This window comes from Engystomops pustulosus, chromosome 7, assembly GCF_040894005.1.
Source record: "Engystomops pustulosus chromosome 7, aEngPut4.maternal, whole genome shotgun sequence".
Lineage (NCBI taxonomy): Eukaryota > Metazoa > Chordata > Amphibia > Anura > Leptodactylidae > Engystomops > Engystomops pustulosus.
The window spans coordinates 164,110,950-164,132,977 of record NC_092417.1 but is presented as its reverse complement, the minus strand read 5'-3'; the positions used below and the strand labels follow the sequence as shown (position 1 = coordinate 164,132,977).

The 22,028-nt window shown below is 44.7% G+C and overlaps 1 long non-coding RNA gene across 1 annotated transcript; it reads left to right on the top strand.

Annotated features, from left to right (window-relative positions):
- Nucleotides 1-5,029: 5,029 nt before the first annotated feature.
- On the top strand, nt 5,030-19,883 carry LOC140069049 (uncharacterized). Its single transcript, XR_011848700.1, has 3 exons — nt 5,030-5,114; nt 9,927-10,019; nt 19,768-19,883. It is a non-coding gene; the product is annotated as an uncharacterized lncRNA (long non-coding RNA).
- Nucleotides 19,884-22,028: the final 2,145 nt, after the last annotated feature.

Below are 22,028 nucleotides of genomic sequence, written 5' to 3'. Positions count from 1 at the left end.
GTAGATTTCCTTTAGAGCTGTCTGCCTCCACCAGACACCATTTGTTGTCGAATATCAGTCCCCATTGTCGCCTATGGTGCCAGGTCACGGTGCTGTGACCGCCTTTGGTCTCTCCGCACCATGAGCATACACAGAGAAACATAGGACATGTCTTATTTTTCTCCGTGTTAGGACGCCAGCCTCATACTTCTCTATGAATAGGGAAGGGGTTAGGGGCTCAGCGAACATATGTAGTGTGAAAGTACCATAAGAACTGCCGTAATTGTTAGGTATAGACAACTGAGATATATTTGAAACTTAAAAGAACTCAACAAGACTTCATCATACAAAGAAGCCAGTAGAAATGTTATTACCATAATATGAACTACAATACTCCTATAAATAGGTCGTCTCACATGGACATCATAGAGGGTTCTCAGGCATGGGAACATCATCAATGAAAGATATAGGGGCACATTTACTTACCCGGTCCGGAGGAGATCCCAAAAAAGCATTGTCCGACGACAATGCACTGTGCCGCGATTCAAGAAGATTGTGTGCCCGATTTGGTGAATGTGTCGTTTCCCCGATCAGGTCCGAAAGAGTTCACCATCGTATGTAAGTGCATGGCTTGGACACAATTTTTAATTTAAATCCCGCGGTTTGTCGTAATCCATCGGATCGTCCGATGGCCCACCCCCGGATTTGTATCGCATGAAAGCCGGCAAGATTGTGGCAAAATCCAATCTCGTGTATCACAATCGCCTACTAAATACCTTTCCCAGCAGTGCGATCCCCGAACACGTCGGAAAACCCGACAGAAATGCGGCCGCGGGACCCTTAGTAAATAGGCCCCATAGTTCCAACTCTGATACACCCACATGTTCCTGAACTACATGTTTGGCTATACATTTGGTTGGCCAATCATTTAATCATCCATTTCCACTCGAAACGAACTGTAAAATGTTGATCCCGATTCCGGTGTTAAATCTGGTCATATACGTTAGATATAGATTGCCAAATCCAACACTTTCAATGAGATACCTCCTCACTCATCCCCAAATTATCAAGATCAGCTGGATTTTAACTATTCAATCGTTTTGTTTTCGGGGAGGTAGAGGTGTCTCTCATCTCTTCATATAGGATTCCAATGAAATGACTGCACTCATTTATGGTCAGCCGGCCAAGATAGTATCAGCCGAAAATGAAAGGGTATGGACAACTTTGGAAAAGCCAGTTGACTGCTTCATGGGCCAATTTCTCTATGTAGGACAACCCCTTTCTGAATCTCCTCTATTGACGGAACCTCCATTGTTTCCATATGTTCTAGTTCTGAAATCTTAACACTTAAAGAGTTGATCATCTCTTTGATTTTCTTCTCAAAGCGAAATCCTGCATATTCATGTGTATCTATATTTAATTCAGTCCCCGCAAACGCTATTTATATCAAAGTCTCGCTGTTGACATCCTCCACCGACTAATAACTAGAAAGTGGTATTTCCAACTCTGCAAATTATCTTGACCAGAAAAACCCCAATTAACATGGAATGGTTCAAAAACTAAAACCTAACAATGGTTTAGGCTCTTGATACAATATTATGGTAATTCCTTAATTAGTTGTTATTTCTTTGTATCTTTTCTAGGCCAATACTGGCTAATCTTCCGAGGGAGAATTTATACATGAAAGAGGTTATTTCCTACATGGAGTCGTAATGTCTCGCATTGTTTCGTTGAATAGTTTAACAAAGGGGGTTTGTTAAAAATAAATCGGTGCAGTAAAGCAAATTATGTTTTTTAAAAAAAAAAGAATTGTTTCTGTATGGGCACGCTTAGGCTGCTTCCACGTCGTTGAGTTTGGAATAGAAAATTCAATACAATTCAATCAGCCAAATTTTTCGACTCAAATGTCACTGTGATCTATATGTTTATTTCAGTTTAACCAGCCAAAACACAGGCCAATCATTCTGACCCAAATTCAAAAGTTAAAAGTCTACATAAGGATCTTCTTGAACGTTAAAGGGAACCTATCAGCAGAAATAGACCTTATAAACCACTACCTGTATGTTGTCAAGTGTCTTAACACATTATCCTTAGAGATGAGCGAGTATACTCGTCCGAGCTTGATGCTCGTTCGAGTATTAAGGTACTCGAAACGGCTCGTTGCTCGGACGAGTATTTCCCCTGCTCGAGATCGAGCATTTAATTAAAAAAACACAGTGAAGAACAATGAAGAATAGAATAAAAACAGTGAACACAGTGAACACAGGATCATTTAAGTGAAAAAGACAGTGAAGAACACAGTGAAGAATAGATTACAGATGTTCGGCACATCTGCTTACTTGTCGGAAGATACGCATGGAACGGCAGCAGGGAGACATCAAGCAGCAGGGAGACATCAAGCAGCACGGGGAGACATCGGGCAGCACGGGGGAGACATCGGGCAGCACGGGGGAGACATCAAGCAGCACGGGGAGACATCGGGCAGCACGGGGGAGACATCGGGCAGCACGGGGGAGACATCGGGCAGCACGGGGGAGACATCGGGCAGCACGGGGGAGACATCGGGCAGCACGGGGGAGACATCGGGCAGCGCGGGGAGACATCGGGCAGCGCGGGGAGACATCGGGCAGCGCGGGGAGACATCGGGCAGCACGGGGGAGACATCGGGCAGCGCGGGGAGACTTCAGTGGAAGAAGAGGAGCGATCCCGGGACAGCGTATCACCCCGACAAGTAAGCAGATGTGCCGAACATCTGTAATCTATTCTTCACTGTGTTTTTCACTGCGTTTTTCACTTAAATGATCCTGTGTTCACTGTTTTTATGCTATTCTTCACTGTTCTTCACATCTGATAACTTGTCGGGAGATAATATACGCGCGGAACAGTGAAGAATAGATTGTAGATGTTTGCATACATCTGCTAACTTATCAGAAGACATTCTTTTTCAATTAAATAACACATTTTATTCCTGAACCATGGTCCTTTTGAAAAATGCTCGGGTCTCCCATTGACTTCAATGGGGCTCGTTATTCGAGACGAGCACTCGAGCATCTGGAAAAGTTTGTCTCGAATAACGAGCACCCGAGCATTTTAGTGCTCGCTCATCTCTAATTATCATGTTTCTTTCTTGGCCAAGCATGGTGACATCATCCAGAAAATCTACTTTGAAGTAAGATGTGAATTGGTTGTACAACGTCAAGGAGGAGGAGAGTTCAGCACTCAAGTCAAGCTCCCCTAGCCTAAACTGCCCACTCGCTGTAACTGAAGGTCTTGTGTCCAAGGACATCAGTAATCAACTCACTAGAAATCTGGTGGAAGATGTCATTTATGTAAAGGGGACATTCTGTGGCAGGGAGAGCTTGACTTTAGTGCTAAACTCTCCTCCTCCTTGACTTTATCCAACCAATTCTCATTTCACTTCAACGTTACTTTTCCGGATTATGCCATCTTGCTTTAGCCATGATAGAAAAATGGGGGCTCATTTACTAAGGGTCCGAACGCCGCACTTTCGTCGGGTTTCCAGAATATTTACGATTTGCGCCGAATTGCCCTGGGATTTTGGCACACACGATTGGATTGTGTCGCATCGGCACCAGCTTTCACGTAACAAAAAGGGGGCGTGGCTGTCGGACAACCCGACGGATTCGGAAAAACCGCGGATTTTGTGTCGCAAGATCAGGACTTACATGCACCGGGAAGAAGAAGGTGAACTCCGGCGGACCTCGGCGCAGCAGCGACACATGCAGAATATCGGGCGCACGACCTTAGTGAATCCCGGCAGACCCGAATCCTCGTCGGAGAATGCGCCGCTGGATCGCGACTGGACCGGGTAAGTAAATGTGCCCCATGATCCGGATGCTGTTAAGCTGCTTCAAAACATACCTGCTGACAGGATCCCTTCAAGTTTATGAACAATGATTGGAGTCGTAAGCACTTGACTAGAACTTTTTAGAACTTATTTTTTTTAAGAATTAAGGCCCCCAGACAGGACGAAAATGTGAAGTTCCTCCCGTCCGTGGTGTGCTCTCAAGATACAGCCTGTTCACAATTGTGTCCCTGCTCAGTGAAAGGAGGGGCAGCACTGAAACCCAGCACATGCGCAAAACTAAGCCCTGACGTTGCTCCTTCTCTCTTCTCCATCGGGATTGCGCATGTGAAGAAGATGGCGCCCAATAATCCCGCCAAGTCAGAGACCAGGCTAGATAACGGGGAAGGGACTCAGGGCTAGGAAAAAGATAATGGGGGATTCAGTATATCATCCACAACTGATACTGGGGGTTGTAATTACTTTAATTAAATCCAGTGAACACTTTTAATGAAAAGTGTCCAACCCCTTTAAAGACATGCGGGATAATAGGATATACTATCTTAGACCAAACTGTAAAACAATTTCAGATCTCAAATTAGATTGGGATTAATACATTAATTCAGACCCCACTCAGCATGATGTGAAGATGTGTCCACCCTTAGAGAAGCTCAAATTTGGTTAAGTTCTTGAAGAAACCTATTCAATAGAACATTCCAACGTGCTATCAAGTGCCTTAACATGTCACAAATTCATACACAACCACAAGGAGATATTGATAATTAAAAACAACATACACATTAAAAACCTAAATCAACATCTTGAAAGGCTCATCATGTCTTGATAATTACCGGTATATCTGATCATGTTTAAGGAAAGATCTGGCTGAAGGGTTTGAGGTTATTGCACCTGGGGTTTATCTGTTATACCTTTAGTTAAGAGTGTTGTAAGTCTTTATTACTCTTAAGGGTAAATAGCAAAGACTGGTTAAATCTTCTTTAAAGGGGTTTTCCAGGAATCCCCCCTTGGGCGCTTAGCTAGGGCTGTGTAAAAAAAATTTAATGTACTCAATTGTCTAACTCTACAGTTCCCTCATCGTGGTGGCACTTCGACAATGTGAAAAGACTCACATTTACCAATCCGTTGTCTCCTTGGTCCACAGGATATCACTTCCTTTGACATCACAAGTGATGTCTTATGGTCTGAGAAGACCATGGTATGACCAATGGTGCTCCTTTGACCCTCCATCCATCACCTCTGGCTGAGCACAAGTACCCTAGACTGGATATAACCATGTAACGTGAAACACTTGGGTCAACCTGGATATTTGGTAAGTTACTATGGGATTGGGGAGCTGAGTGATCTTTTATTTGTCAAGGAGGCAAGTGTCTTGTAGTGGCTTCCTCTCTACTATTCAGGGCAAGACACGTATAAATAAGCTGCGTATGTATCAGTATACCTGATAACTCTGCTCTATATTTAGTAGTGTGGTTGTGGATGGTATTGCACTTGCGCATGACAAATGAACATGTCATCAGTGATGAAGAAGCAACACTTAGGCAGCTCATTAGTGGGGTCACTGGGTGTCGGAATGTCTGTTCATCTCAAATTGATCACCTATACTAAGGATCAATTATTTGAAACCTGACGACCCTTTTTACTTCCCAGAACCTGGCCATCTCTGCCTCTATCCTCATTCCAACCATACTAAAAGCCACATTTCTAAGCACATTTCTAACCCGGTGAAAAATTTTGTTGGTTTTTTTTACCTACAGAACATTCATAAAATACACGATTTCCATTGTCATCAGAATATTTGATGTTTATCCCCTGAACATAAACAGCACGATCTCCACATTGTTTCAACGTCCTTTACTTCCATTCTGGGTGTGAAGGACAACCATTCCGATTAGATATTGTAATATCTTTTTTTCATCACAAATGTTCTCGAAAGTGTCGAATAAAAAGAAGCCGCATGTAGAAGTTTCGAGCCAATTCAATGCGTTTATGGGTTCCATAGAACCTTTGAATTTGGTGACAGGAATGTCATGGCCATTTAATATCTCTAAAGAATTGACACATATTTCCTGGGGAGAAGGAGAAGGTGAACGTGCTTATATTATACACTTATTCATTTGATTGAATGCATGGATTAAAATGCTTTATACCGAGCCGGTGGGGTTGGAGTAAACAACATGGTTATATGAGGTGATTGTTTCATGGATCAAGGTCTACGGATACACGTGAATGAAGATTGTATGTTGATGTAGATACCAATCAATATAATGTAAGATGAAGGGGGAGGAAGGGCTCTGATTCTTCCACTCCTGTAGATTCTCCAAAAGAATTTTTATTCAAAGACATCCTTGATTATAGACTAGTTGGGGGGGGGGGGGGGTTCTTCATTTAGTAGTTTGGAAGAGTCTACAGAAAATATTAATGCTCCATGTCTAGTTCAATGAAGTGGTGGTATGAAGAGGGGTGAGGGTGTTGTAGCATCAAGAGGAGGAGGCTTCCCTTACTTTTTGGCTTTCTGCTTCTTTGCTCCTACCAGTCTTCTCCTGCAAATCCTAGCACAGTGGTGGCGAACCTATGCCACTGGTGCCAGAGCTGGCACTCGGAGCCCTTTCTGTGGGCACTCAGGCCATCACCCCAATTTCACCAAACAGGACCAAATCCACCAAATCTTCCTGCAGTCCCAGGCAACTTAACAACAGTGCTATTTTAAAGCGACACTTCATTGGTTGTTTAAAACTGCGGGAAAAGTGAGAGGGTGTTGATAGAACTGCATTGTCTTTGGAGGTCATCCTGCTGGACCCACCATTCCTCCTGGACAATGATGGTCTGAATTTTCCCACCTTCTTTAAATTGTATTGGTGGCCCCAGGCGGCCAATACAATTGAATGATGTTGAAGAACAGGTAGCAATAAGTTACTGCTTAAAATGCCAGGTTGGAACTTCATGGTAAATGAGTGGATTTTGGTTGTAGTTTGGGCACTCGGTCTCTAAAAGGGCACTCGGTCACCTAGCAGATCCTTGGTGAGCATTAAGCTTCCTATCTTGGTGGTTTCCTATTTTTTTTACTCCTACTTGACTGTCGTCTCCTGGGTACCAAAACTTGGCTTGTTTCTTGACTCCTTGCCATCAAATGTCTACTGTGCTAGCCCCGACCTTGGCTTGTCACTTGCTGTAATCTCTAGTTAATGTCTGGTGCTCTCTAGCACCATCTTTTAATGGCCTTGCTCAGCCATCACCTGTAAGAGTGTCCTACAAGGGTATCTTATTTTTGATTCCTACTTGACTATTGTCCTCTGGGTACACAACTTTGACCTATTCCTGGACTCTTCCATCATATGTTTACTATGTTATCACTAACCTTGGCTTGCTACTTGCTGGAATGATTGCAAAATTGCTGGTGCCTAGCATTGGCAACTCTTGACCACCAAGGTCAACATCATATCTGCCAAGGCTACTCTAAGAGGCGGAGGCCTGATGAACTTATTGTAGAGAAGTTGTGATTCCTGGATAGGTTAAGGTTGAATACAAACAGGGTCTCTTAGACAAACACCTGGGGAATAGACCCATTTCAAAATGGTTTGGGTGAGCGATGGATCCGCAGCCTACTGTCCAGTGCGAGGGCCTTTATGTATGAAGGGAGTATAAAGGGAACTTGTGAAGTGAATTACCAGCACAACCCAAGTGCACTAGGGAACATTAAAATACTAGAAGATTTTTCACAGTCCTGTTTCTATTAACGGGATACACAATGGGGGTCATTTACTAAGGGCCTGATTCGCGTTTTCCCAACGTGTTATTCGAATATTTCCGATTTTCCCTGAATTGCCCTGGGTTTTTGGCGCACATGATCGGATTGTGGCGCATCGGCACCGGCATGCATGCGGCGGAAATTGGGGGCGTGGCCGACATATCCGGAAAAACCGCCGCATTTAAAAAAAAAAAAGTGTCGCGGAACTTGCACTTACCTTCACCAGGAATAGGCCGGTGTACTTCAGGGCATTCCAACGGGCCTCAGGGAACTTCAGCGCAGCAGCGCCACCTGGTGGACGTCGGAGGAACTACCTTAGTGAATCCCGGCCGGACCCGAATCCTCCGCAGAGAACGCGCCGCTGGATCGCGAATGGACCGGGTAAGTAAATCTGCCCCAATGGATTAATTGAACACATACCTAACACTATCTACAGCTTTACATGGTCAACACGGCTGTTAAATTTTTGGATGGACTTTAAAGTCTCAAGTTTTCTTAGATTCTCCTCTGTTCCTATGACAAGACAAATGCAACCCATACAGTTATTATTCATTGTGATCATTGGAACATTTACCCAATTACGAAACATTTTTTCTAAAATTTAATTATTTCCCACATCTTGTAATTAGATTTATTTTTAGGATTCTCCTCCCTGTGCTCCTCTTCCTGGGTAGACATTTTTTTAATAGTGAAAAATATTGCCAGGCTCTGTAATGTATGAGTATTATAAAATAATCCTAATATCTCCATACAATCGAGAAAGAATGGGAGAGAAAAAGAAAAATTAGGCTCATAATTGCAGAGTTCTTGAGTAAGTGATAATTAAGTAATAAATATTATATTCTGAATATAAAATGAGTGAATTATCTTATCGTCGGAAGATTTTTCAGGCCTTAAAGAATCGGTAACAGCAGTTGCTTTTTAAGAAGAAAAAATGTAGTTATTTTAATTACTTTATTCTTGTAACCCCTTAACAACACAGACATTTTCCAGTTCGTCTTTACTCCCCTCCATTCATATGTAAAGCTGCTGGAGAGAGAATGGACAAATCGATGGAAAATAAAGAACAGACATGGACAGTGAGCACTAAGCTTTTCCAGCCATCCGTATCAGTTTGCCTATCCTACCCTAAATGGTAGGTAGCAACTGGTCGATGTTCCCTTCCTGCACCAAAGTAAAAACACAGAGACAAAAAACAGGACAAACACAAAAGAATAATCATACAAATACAGGTAGAAACCAAGAGGACAATGCAGTACAAAATCAAAGACAAACAAATAGTTAGAAGACAAGCAAGAGTCAAAAGAATACAGTGTCACGGTTCGGGGTCCATGGACCCCCTGGACCACCGCAGAAGATGGTACTAGCCGACACCTGGGACCAAGAATCTAAGTGGCAGCTGGTCTTCACCAGAGCTCGCCGCTGGTGGACTTGCTTAGGCAGGGTGCCACAGGTCGTTCCACAGGTGCGACTAGCCTGCGGTGGCAGCCAAGGTTGCAGTACCGAAACGTGATCCAGGCTCAACGTTAGGAACAGGCACGGATTCAGCGCAGGCAGCAGAGATGCAAGGTCACAGGTCAGATCCGAGGTCACAATTGGAATTCAGGCAGAACAGAACAGGAATAAGTGCAGGGAACAGGAGGCTTCCTCTAATGCAATAGATCTCAAAGACCCGGCAGGGAATCCTGGGAACAGCCGGCCTCTTAAGGAATTCCGGGAGTGCCAGCGGCAATCAACGGTGCGCTGGGCCTTTAAATCATCGAGTGCCGGTGCCCGCGCACCCTAGAGAGCGGGGACATGCGTGCAACGTAGTGGGGAGAAGCGGAGAGGTAAGAGCGGGCTGAGGACCTGGGCAGCGCCGTGACGGAAAGGGGTACCCATGACATACGGATGTTCATAAAACTCTATCAAGCTTTAAAGAAGACTTATAGCAAGACATTGGAAGTGGAGTACACATTCGAAGTGGGTGGACAATCCTTTTATGAGAGATCAGAGTCCAGAGACCCAGTCGCCTGAAATCCCGATAAACCAAACTAGCAGAGAAGGAATGTAATTGGGTGTCACAGCTAGCTTAACCGTGTGCAGCACAAAACAAAGTCAACAGGAGACGGACAGATGTGGTTGAAATAACCTAAGAATGCCAGGAGTGAAGTAAGGCAGTGTTCAGACACAAAGATGTTACATTATTACTTTTTTATATTTCATTCGAAAGAGATATTGCAAAATTAGTTTTCTTTTTGTCAGACAAATTAGGCTTCTTCGTGGTGCGATTAAATATTCTGCGCAAAGTACCAGGAGGCTTAAATAATAAAGGTTGCAAAATAGACAAGAAAAAACCCAGTTGGACTTTTACTTACGGCTTTATTTTTATGTTAGGGTTAGCTCTGAACATTTGAAAGTCCTGAGAAGAGACAGCTTTTGGACACCTTAGATCTACGGGACTGGATGCAGCCTTCTGCACCCCCACAAGTAAGACCCTACGGCTTCTTAGTTCTATATTACTATAATTTCACCTCATGACTAAATGTATTGGCAGCTCCTACATCTAATACGGTTTCCACAAAGCTTCATTGTTTGTATACAGCTCATAGGAAACATGAAAAATAATGTACTTTTCAGAAAATCACAATAAACGCCAAATAAATACAGCATTATATGAATACAAAGGAGTTTTCCACACATTAAACCCCACATGATGTTCGCTTTTTGAGTACTTAAAGCTAAAAGTCTTTTGGGTAACAAACATACATATCATAATGTACAAGTTTTATGTCATTTTCTTATATTATATCTAAATATATGGATATTCCTTGTTTTACATACTGAATTTTCGAGACAATAATTTCCCACCATGTAGTTTGCTGGGCTTAGTAAAGAGGGTCATAAAAGAAGGATGAACAGTTAAAATCTTTCTATTCTCGGGATAAAACATGAACAGCCGACTGCAGCAACTACCGTATTTTTCGGACTATAAGACGGTTTTTACTATAGGACGCACCCCAGATTTAGGCTTCCAAAAAAGGAAAAATATATTTTACACCAATTAAAATATCCCTGTTGGTCGCACTAAAGCACCGCACACACAGCTATGCTACATCCATACATTTACACACACAGCTCTGCTACATCCATACATTTACACACACAGCTCTGCATGATCCATACAGATACATACACAGCTCTGCTACATCTATACATTTACACACACAGCTCTGCTACATACATACATTTACACACACAGCTCTGCTACATACATACATTTACACACATAGCTCTGCTTCATCCATACATTTACACACACAGCTATGCTACATTCATACATTTACACACACAGCTCTGCTACATCCATACATTTACACACACAGCTCTGCATGATCCATACAGATACATACACAGCTCTGCTACATCTATACATTTACACACACAGCTCTGCTACATACATACATTTACACACACAGCTCTGCTACATCCATACATTTACACACATAGCTCTGCTTCATCCATACATTTACACACACAGCTTTGCTACATCCATACATTTACACACACAGATCTGCTTCATCCATACATTACACACACATCTCTACTATGCACATGAATACACACACAGCTCTACTGTACACATGAAGAAACACACAGCTCTACTATATACATGAAGACATACACAGAACCCCTTCTCCTCTTCTTCTTAACCTGTCCCAGCGCAGCATGTCCCCATTCTCGGCAGCATGTGGTGATGTAAGAAGCATGTGATCAGTCACATCTGACACTTGTGACATCACCGCAGGTCCTGTAGGCAGAGGGAGAGAGCAGTGCGGAGGCTCCTCTCTGGGAGATCAGGTGCCGCTCTCAGGGCATCACCCGATCTCCATTACAGCGGTCAGGAGAGTCTGGCAGTGCTGGATCCTCCTGACCTTCGTTCTATAAGACTAGGCACTTTTTAGCAAGATTTTTTTTAATAAAAAGTGCGTCTTATAGTCCGAAAAATATGGCAATTTACCATCCCATGGGTGCCGCCATCTTGGATGGCCAATCATCACCCTCCTTAGAATTTGGCAAAATGGCAAATATTTTTTATGTACTAAAGATTTAATTTTTTTTTTAATATATTAAAACCTATATAAATTATAGGTATCCCTGTGATCATAGTGACCCAAAGAATAAAGAGAAAGTGTCATTTGGAGCACAGAATAGAACCCATAAAAACAGAGCCCACAAGAAAACACCATAAATGTGTTTTTTGTCACTTTCACTGCACTTGGAATTTTTTCCAGCTTTCAAGTACATTGTATGGAATATTAAATGACACCACTAAAAAGTACAATATGTCCCACAGATAACAAGCCCTCACACATCTCTGTAAATGCAAAAATAAAAAAGTTATTTAAAGGGGTATTCTCGTCTGGGCATTCACATTCAGTTTGATTAATGTGCCATATATAAACATTTCTTCAATTAGATGTTATGAAAAAAAATGTTCCTGTGTGAAGATAATTTCTCATAAAAGTAGTGATAAGGTTCCTTAGAAACAAGATAGCTTCCTCGGATACGACCACCTCTGCTGGAGTGATTGCACAAAGAAACAAAAGGTTATTGTTAGAGATGAGCGAACATACTCGTCCGAGATTGATGCTCGTTCGAGCATTAGCGTACTCGAAACTGCTCGTTGCTCAGACGAATACTTCGCCTGCTCGAGAAAATGGCAGCTCCCGCCGTTTTGCTTTTTGGCGGCCAGAAACAGAGCCAATCATAAGCCAGGAGACTCTGCACTCCACCCAGCATGACGTGGTACCCTTACACGTCGATAGCAGTGGTTGGCTGGCCAGATCAGGTGACCCTGGGATAGACTAGCCGCTGCCCGCGCTGCTCGGATCATTCTGTGTCTGGATGCCGCTAGGGAGAGAGCTGCTGCTGGTCAGGGAAAGCGTTAGGCTGTTCTATTAGCTTACTGTTAGGCAGGAGTGATTCAACAAAAACCCAACAGCCCTTCTTAGGGCTACAATAACGTTATACTTTTTTTTTTTTGTTTGCTTGTGGCTGGGCTTGCTGGCACTAGTAGTGCAGCTAGTACCATATTGTGAGGAATTTGCAGGGGGACTTGCTACCGTTGTGTTTAGCGCTTAGTGACACACATATCCACCTCAAACACCAAAGTGGGAAAATTTATTAGGGGTTTGATTTCAATTAGGCACAGTCTGCCAGTTTCTTTTTATTTTACGTTTATTTTTTCATAACTCAGCGTCATCTCATCAGTGTGCTTTCATACTTGGCTAGAAAATAGCCATAGGAGAATCCAAACGGCTTACTTAGGCCTACAATAGCGTTATATATTTTTTTTCTGGTTGATCTGCTGGTGGCTGGCCTTGCTGTAGTGCATCTACTACCATATTGTGAGGAATTTGCAGTGAGACTTGCGACCGTTGTGTTTAGCGCTTAGTGACGCACATATCCATCGCAAAGACCGAAGTGGAACAATTTATTAGGGGTTTGATTGAAATTAGGCACAGTCTGCCATTTACTTTTTATTTTACGTTTACTTTTTCATAACTCAGCGTCATCTCATCTGGCATAGCAATGTGCTTTCATACTTGGCTAGAAAATAGCCATAGGAGAATCCAAACGGCTTACTTAGGCCTACAATAGCATTATATATTTTATTTCTGGTTGATCTGCTGGTGGCTGGCCTTGCTGTAGTGCATCTACTACCATATTGTGAGGAATTTGCAGTGAGACTTGCGACCGTTTTGTTTAGCGCTTAGTGACGCACATATCCATCGCAAAGACCGAAGTGGGACAATTTATTAGGGGTTTGATTGAAATTAGGCACAGTCTGCCATTTACTTTTTATTTTACGTTTATTTTTTCATAACTCAGCGTCATCTCATCTGGCATAGCAGTGTGCTTTCATACTTGGCTAGAAAATAGCCATAGCAATAGGATAGCATCGTTTGGTTTTAAAAACTAAAAAACACAAAAAAAAAACAAAAAAAACCACAAAAAAAAGTAAAAAAAAAATTTAAGTTATAACTTTCATTTTCAAAATGTTTAACCCGAGGGCTAGGGGTAGAGGACGAGGGCGGGGACGTGGGCGTCCAACTACTGCAGGGGTCAGAGGCCGTGGTCCTGGGCGGGGTGAGACACCACCTGCTTATGAGGGAGCAGGGGAACGCCGCAGAGCTACACTCCCTAGGTTCATGTCTGAAGTTACTGGGACTCGTGGTAGAGCACTGTTGAGGCCAGAACAGTGCGAACAGGTGATGTCGTGGATTGCCGACAATGCTTCGAGCAATTTGTCCACCAGTCAGTCTTCCACGCAGTCCACCCATGTCACCGAAATCGGCACTCCTCCAGCTCCTGCACCTCAGCCTCCTCCCCCCCAGTCTGCCCCCTCCCAGGAAAATTTGGCATTTGAACCGGCATACTCTGAGGAACTGTTTTCTGGACCCTTCCCACAGTCACAAACCACTTGTCCGGTTGCTGCTGAGCAATTTTCCGATGCCCAGGTTTTCCACCAGTCGCAGTCTGTGGGTGATGATGACCTTCTTGACGTAGTGGAAGTGTGTAAAGAGGTGTCCGACGATGAGGAGACACGGTTGTCAGACAGTGGTGAAGTTGTTGTCAGGGCAGGAAGTCCGAGGGGGGAGCAGACTGAGGGATCGGAGGATGATGAGGTGACAGACCCAAGCTGGGTTGAGAGGCCGGGTGAACACAGTGCTTCTGAGACGGAGGAGAGTCCTCGACCAGAACAGGTTGGAAGAGGCAGTGGTGGGGCCAGATGGAGAGGCAGGGACAGAGCTGGTGCATCAGCGCCAAATGTGTCACGTAGTGAAGCTCCCGTGGCGAGGTGTCCCGCGGCGAGGGCTAGATTTTCAGAAGTCTGGAGGTTCTTTAAGGAAACACCGGATGACCGACGGACTGTGGTGTGCAACCTTTGCCAAACCAGGATCAGCAGGGGTTCCACCACTACTAGCTTAACTACCACCAGTATGCGCAGGCATATGAATGCTAAACACCCCACTCAGTGGCACCAAGCCCGTTCACCTCCGGCCGTGCACACCACTGCTCCTTCCCCTGTGTCAGCTGATAGTCAGCCCCCTGCCCAGGACCCTGGCACAAAAACCCCATCGTCGCCTCCACGATCCTCCACAGCATCCACCAGCGTTCAGCTCTCCATACCCCAGACGCTGGAGCGGAAAAGAAAATATAGTGCAACCCACCCGCACGCCCAAGCCCTTAATGTCCACATCTCCAGATTGCTTAGCCTGGAGATGCTGCCCTATAGGCTAGTAGAGACCGAGGCCTTTCGCAACCTCATGGCGGCGGCCGCCCCTCGGTATTCGGTCCCCAGCCGCCACTACTTTTCCCGATGTGCCGTCCCAGCCCTGCACCAGCACGTGTCAGACAACATCATCCGTGCCCTGACCAACGCCGTTTCTGACAAGGTCCACCTGACCACGGACACGTGGACGAGTGCTGCCGGGCAGGGCCACTATATATCGCTGACGGCACATTGGGTTAACTTGGTGGAGGCTGGGACCGAGTCTGACCCTGGGGCTGGTCATATACTGCCGACGCCGAGGATTGCGGGGCCTACCTCGGTCCAGGTCTCAAAGGCCTACTATGCCTCCTCCTCCTCCCACCCCTCCTCCACCTCCTCCTCCGAACTACCATCCGTGGGCATGGCGCCATCAGTCGCTAGCTCTAGGCACAGCAGCAGTGCCGTCGCTAAGCGACAGCAGGCGGTGCTCAAACTGCTGAGCCTAAGCGATAAAAGGCACACCGCCTAAGAACTATTACAGGGCATCACGGCGCAGACTGATCTGTGGCTGGCACCGCTGAACCTGAAGCCAGGCATGGTTGTGTGTGACAACGGCCGTAACCTGGTGGCGGCTCTGCAACTCGGCAGACTGACACATGTGCCATGCCTGGCCCATGTGTTAAATCTCATAGTTCAGCGTTTCCTCAAGACATACCCCAATCTGTCTGATTTGCTCACGAAGGTGCGCCGCATCTGTGCGCATTTCAGGAAGTCCAGCCCAGATGCTGCCACTCTAAGGGCAGCGCAGCGCCGCCTCCAACTGCCCGCTCACCAACTGTTGTGCGACGTGCCCACGAGGTGGAATTCAACACTGACCATGTTATCCAGAGTTTACCAGCAGCGCAGAGCGATTGTAGACTGCCAGATGTCAACTTCCACCAGAACTGGTAGTCAGGTCAGTCAGCTTCCTCAAGTCTACAATGAGGAGTGGACGTGGATGTCTGATATCTGTCAGGTGCTGAGTAACTTTGAGGAGTCAACACAGATGGTCAGTGGCGATGCCGCCATCATCAGCCTCACCATCCCGCTGCTTGGCCTGTTGAAAAACTCTCTGATCAGCATGAAGTCGGAAGCTTTGCGCTCGTCACAAGAGACGGGGGAAGAAGATTCCCTTATTGATAGCCAAAGCACCCTCAGGTCTGTTTCTCAGCGCATATCGGAGGAGGTGGAGGAGGATGAGGAGGAAGAGGAGGAGAATGTTGGCGAGACACAAGAGGGGAGCATTGCTCAGACCTTCACTGTTCAGCGTGTATGGGCAGAAGAAGAGGAGTTGGAGGAGTTGGAGGAGGAGGAAATGGACAGTCAGGCCAGTGAGGGGAGTGAATTCTTGCGCGTTGGGACTCTGGCGCATATGGCAGATTTCATGCTAGGCTGCCTATCCCGTGACCCTCGCGTTCAAAGAATTTATTCCAGCACCGATTACTGGGTATTCACTCTCCTGGACCCACGGTACAAGCAAAATTTTCCCACTCTCATCCCTGGAGAGGAAAGGAGCGTGAGAATGCATGAATACCAGCAGGCCCTGGTGCACAAGCTGAAACAGTATTTCCCTTCTGACAGCGCTAGCGGCAGAGTGCGTAGTTCTGCGGGACAAGTAGCGAGGGAGAGTAGGCGAGCAGGCAGCTTGTCCAGCACTGGCAAGGGTACGCTTTACAAGGCTTTTGCCAGCTTTATGTCACCCCAGCAAGACACTGTCACCTGTCCCCAGTCTCGGCAGAGTAGGGCTGATCTTTACAGAAAGATGGTGAGGGAGTACGTAGCTGACCATACCATGGTCCTAAATGATCACACAGCTCCCTACAACTACTGGGTTTCAAAGCTGGACATGTGGCACGAACTGGCGCTGTACGCCTTGGAGGTTCTTGCCTGCCCTGCCGCTAGCGTCTTGTCCGAGCGGGTTTTCAGTGCAGCTGGTGGCATCATCACCGATAAGCGTACACGCCTGTCGACTGACAGCGCTGACAGGCTGACGCTTATTAAGATGAATAAAGCCTGGATTTCTCATAATTTCCAATCTCCACCAGGTGAAGGAAGCTCAACCTGAATAATTTATGCACTCCTCCTCATTTTCCTCCTTCTCCTCCTCTTTGTACACTAAAGCAGAGGAAACTGGCTATTTTTTGACAGGGCCCACTGGCTCTAGCTATAGTACTTTATGCATTTAATTTTTCTGGAGGGCCACCTACCCGGTCCTCTGTTTTAAACAATTTTTGGGAGTGCCACATACAGGCACTCAATCTATTCAATTTTTCTGGAGGGCCACCTACCTGCTCCTCTGGTTTGAAAACTTTTTTGGACTGCCACATACAGGCACTATCCAAATTAAATTGTCTCCATAGCAGCCTCCACACGTTGTCTCCATTGCTACCTCCAAAAGTCGTCCATATAGCTGCCTCCATACATCGTCCCCTTATCAAACGAGGTGTGTCAGGCACAAATTTGGGTTGTTTTCATGGATTCCACATCAAAGTTGTTAACTTTGTCGCCACCCTGCTGTGTTATCCACAAAATATACTGGCAAACTTTTACCATTTAGGGATATTATTTCAGCGCTTCTTGCGCATCTGTTTACATTCCCCTCATCCGCCGTATCCCAAACTTATAAGAACGCTACTACACTTAACTTGGTGCAGGCTGGGACCGAGTCTGACCCTGGGGCTGGTCATATACTGCCGACGCCGAGGATTGCCGAGTCCTACCTCGGTCCAGGTCTCAAAGGCCTACTATACCTCCTCCTCCTCCCACCCCTCCTCCACCTCCTCCTCCTCCGAATTACCATCCGTGGCCATGGCGCCATCAGTCGGTAGCTCTAGGCACAGCAGCAGTGCCGTCGCTAAGCGACAGCAGGCGGTGCTCAAACTGCTGAGCCTAGGCGATAAAAGGCACACCGCCCAAGAGCTATTACAGGGCATTCCACATCAAACTTGTTAACTTTGTCGCCACCCTGCTGTGTAATCCCCAAAATATACTGGCAAACTTTTATCATTTACCGATATTATTTCAGCGCTTCTTGCGCATCTGTTTACATTCCCCTCACCCGCCATATCCCAAACTTGTAAGAACGCTACTACACTTGATCTTATACAAAAGGTTCTTAGAAGTGCTGTTTGGGGAGTAGCCTAGAGACAGGGGCTTGGATTGGCGAAAGCTCGCCTGGCAGCGGAGCGCCAGCTCCATGCCAAGATCCAACTAACATAGTTTTAACTGCAGCACCTTTAATCTACTACTAGTTCACTGCCTCCATACATGGTCCCCTTATCAAACGAGCTGTGTCAGGCAGAATTTTGGGTTGTTTTCATGGCTTCCATGTTAACTTTGTCGCCACCCTGCTGTGTAATCCACAAAATATACTGGCAAACTTTTATCATGTACCGATATTATTTGAGCGCTTCTTGCTCACCTCCTTTGGTTCCTCTCTGCCACCCATTGGTTTGAAGCCTGAGTCCATTTAGGGTATGTCGCCATGCCACTCTCTAGCCTGCTGCCGCTGCCTCTGCATGCCGTCCCCTATAGTGTCAGGGTCAATTATTGGATGTTTTAGATGCTATCTAGCTTCATTCTGTCACTCTGTCATGGCCATGCTGTTGCCCATAATTTTGGCATAATGGTGCGATTAAGCAGCCTCAGAGGCATCCATGCATGCTGCCCCTGCTGTTTCCTGTCCATTTCCGTGGTGTTTCCATCATTTTCTGAGGTTCCCAGGTGTTTGGCCAAGCTTCCCTGTGCAGATCCTCGGTCCCCTAGAAAAATGCTCAAGTCTCCCATTGACTTCAATGGGGCTCGTTATTCGAGACGAGCACTCGAGCATCGGGAAAAGTTCGTCTCGAATAACGAGTACCCGAGCATTTTAGTGCTCGCTCATCTCTAGTTATTGTATATAAAATGTCCGGAAGTTACTACATGTTGCACTGCCGTCCTGTGGTAATGATTGCTGAATCCAGCTGGTCCAGCAGGACTCTATAGCGCAGGTCTGGCCACTGCTGCCAGAGTGTGAGGTGGTCGTATCCGAGGAAGCCATCTGTTTTCTAAGGGACAACATGACTACATTTATGAGAAATTATCTTCACACAGGAACATTTTTTTTATTAACATCCAATTGAAGAAATGTTTACATATGACAAATGAATTTAATTAAATGCAAATCCCAAGATGGGAAAACCCTTTTAAGTTGGAATGAGGGGAGTAAAAAATAGAAACGCCATAACGAAAAAGGGCTGAGGGTTAAACTGGTTGACAACACAATGTTTTTTGGATTTTTCCTTTCCGTTCTTTACTCCCCTCCTTCCAAAAACCACATTTAATAGTTCTGTTAAAGAACAGATAACTAGATGGAAAATTAACTACAGACATGGACAGTGAACACTAAATATACTTACCTACCTGCTTGCCTATCCTACTATAACTGTAGCTGACAACTGGTCGACGTTCCCTTCCTGCACCAAAGTGAAAACACAGACAAAAAACAGGACAAACACACAATAATGTTCATACAAACACAGGTCAATTGGAATTTTTTCTCTAACCTCCACTGTTCCCGAGCAATCGATGCTACTTGTTTTGACATCAAAAATGCTAATTTGGGTGTCTACTGTTAGGTGGACTGGAGCACATGGCCTTTGAGTGTTGAAAATAGCGAAAGGGATTAGTCAAGAACTCAGGGGCTCGAGAGAAAATTCCAACTGAACCGAAATCAGTGGCATCTATTAGAGGATCCATAGAGTTGATGGAGGTGGTGGCTTACCAATAAGTTTACATCTACGAGAGTCAGCTGTATCTGTATATATTATGGCCTCTTTGCAGTAGTTTAGTTTGAATGTAAGGATCACGTAAAGCGGCAATGAACACTGTATACCTCAGCCCATGGTTAATTGAATTCTCAACCTTCTCTAATCTCCACAGGCTCATCATTAGGTAAACATCGAAATAATAAGGACATTAGCTGTACCTTCAAACAGGAAGCCTTCCTAATGATGAGGCCATAATCCGTTCACCGCCCAAGGCCCTGAAATGCTTTGTAAACCGTTCCGTTTTATTTCATCTAATACTTAGTTATGGATAAAATTTTGTGGGGTTTTTTTGAGTTTTTTTTTTTTTTTCTAAAATTAATTGAAGCTTACAAGGCGGCATATAAGTAGAGAAACGGCAACACATTATCACCATGGAATTGTGTTCACAGGTCGTAGAAATGTGTGACATAACATGTATCATGGTGGGTAAGGTTGAAGAAAGAAGCACAGAAACGGAAATTACGGCTACGGCCTACGGCTTCCAACATAAGTCCAAATAAAATGTATCTGCTTTATTTCATACCCATAAAAATTTCACAACAGCAGTACAAAGATTTAGCCTCTGCGTTTCGAACAACATGGCTTCATGGCTTAGATGCTATGTGCGGCAGAGTCCAGTAGCCGCGATGTGATGACGTTGGCTATGAGCCTGCTCAGGGGTGGTTTAAGCCTGCCATAAGCCCTGGGCTGTACGAATATTATAGCCCCTACAGGGTCTGGATGTGTCCCTTTCAATCTGCGGTTTTAGGACCCCTGCAGCACCTTCAATGGCTGTTGTGTACGAGAGCAGGAACGGATATAGGAGTATTTCATTGGGGAAGATCCTTCTGAGTAAAAATTTGGTGGGTGGTTTGGGTGGCCATGGGCCCTCTAGAAGGCTCGGACCCTGGGCTATAGCCCACACCACTGAGCCTGCTGCCTTCAGAGAAATTCATAGCTGCAAGGAGAAGAGGACTGCTGCAGGGGAACGAGGATAGGAGAGTATATGCTTTGTATTTACAACATAACAACAAGTGTTGGGAGGGGGATCCTGGGGGTATAGGAAAGGTGGGGGGACTACCTAAAAAAGAGCATGGGAGGCCCCCTTAAAGGGAGAGCATTAACCTGGGGGGTGGAAACGGCGGAATAAAGTGGGTTAAGCAACCGTAAAGGAAGTATAAGTTGGGAGGTACTAAAAGGAGTGCATACATTTGTTTGCTATAGAATGGGAAGCATAAGTTGGGGGTACAGAAAGGGCAACATAAGTTCAGGGCTATATAAAGGGGCTATGAAATAGGCAGCATAGATTTGGGGGCTACAGAAAAGGCGGAGTTACAGAAAGGATGGCATTTTGAGTAGGGGTACAACAGCTAGGGGGCATTATAAGTGAGGAGGGCACCAAGTACTTAGGTTGCAGGACAATATTAAGTTGAAGCTAAAGGAAAGAGAAAATTATAATATGTGGAGGGTCACAAAGAAGGGTAATTTATTTTGTGGGCACATTTAGGGCACTAAATTCATTTTAAGGATGGGGTAACTTTACGATTTGGGGTCCACTATATTTGCGCACAGCAGTATACATCAGTGGGAGATTTGGACATTGACATGTAGGGTTGCGTATTTCCAATGGGTAATCCTACAGGCCATCTTGTATACGCTCAAGTTGTTGTTGACTTGTGGGCACAGTGGTTGGCACACTCAAGTGGGTTTGGTGTCAGCACATACATTTTTTAGGTTTTATCTAATATCTTATGTTAAATTTTGCTTACATCCATGTCATTAATAAACTGGAATCATATTGGAATCGTATTGGAATGATATGAAGATCTTCCAGGTATTTTCAGCTTCGGCTGCTCTTCGGGTACCACTCGCAACACTCTCATTCACCACCGTGTTGACTTTTCTAATATTTACATTGATGCACTTCAAATACTGAATATTTTCTGACAGTCACAGGACTTGAAAGTTCATTCATCTTCCATATTTTTCCACATGAGTCATTAAAATTCTCTAAATGAATGAGAAAAAGGACACTGAGAAAAACTCTAAAGATGCAACCAATTTTATTTAATAGCTTTCTGCAGCCAACATGAAAAAAATGGCCACTAGATGTAAAAGCAAAAATGCTTCAGGGATGAAATTAGAAATTCAAAAAGAAAAAACTTCAGAAATGTGCGCGGCTTTAATGTAAATGCTCTCTGTTCTCTCCAAGTATTAGAAAATAAAGTTAAAAGTCAGAAAATTGAATAAATATTGGGCTTTATACTTTATTTATAATGAAGTCAAATACTTTATTTGAAAAAAAAAATAGAATTTCAACGTTATGCAAAAAAATAGTTGATATTTCGTTGCTTGTATATAGGACACATCCCTATTGACAAAACCTAATTTCAC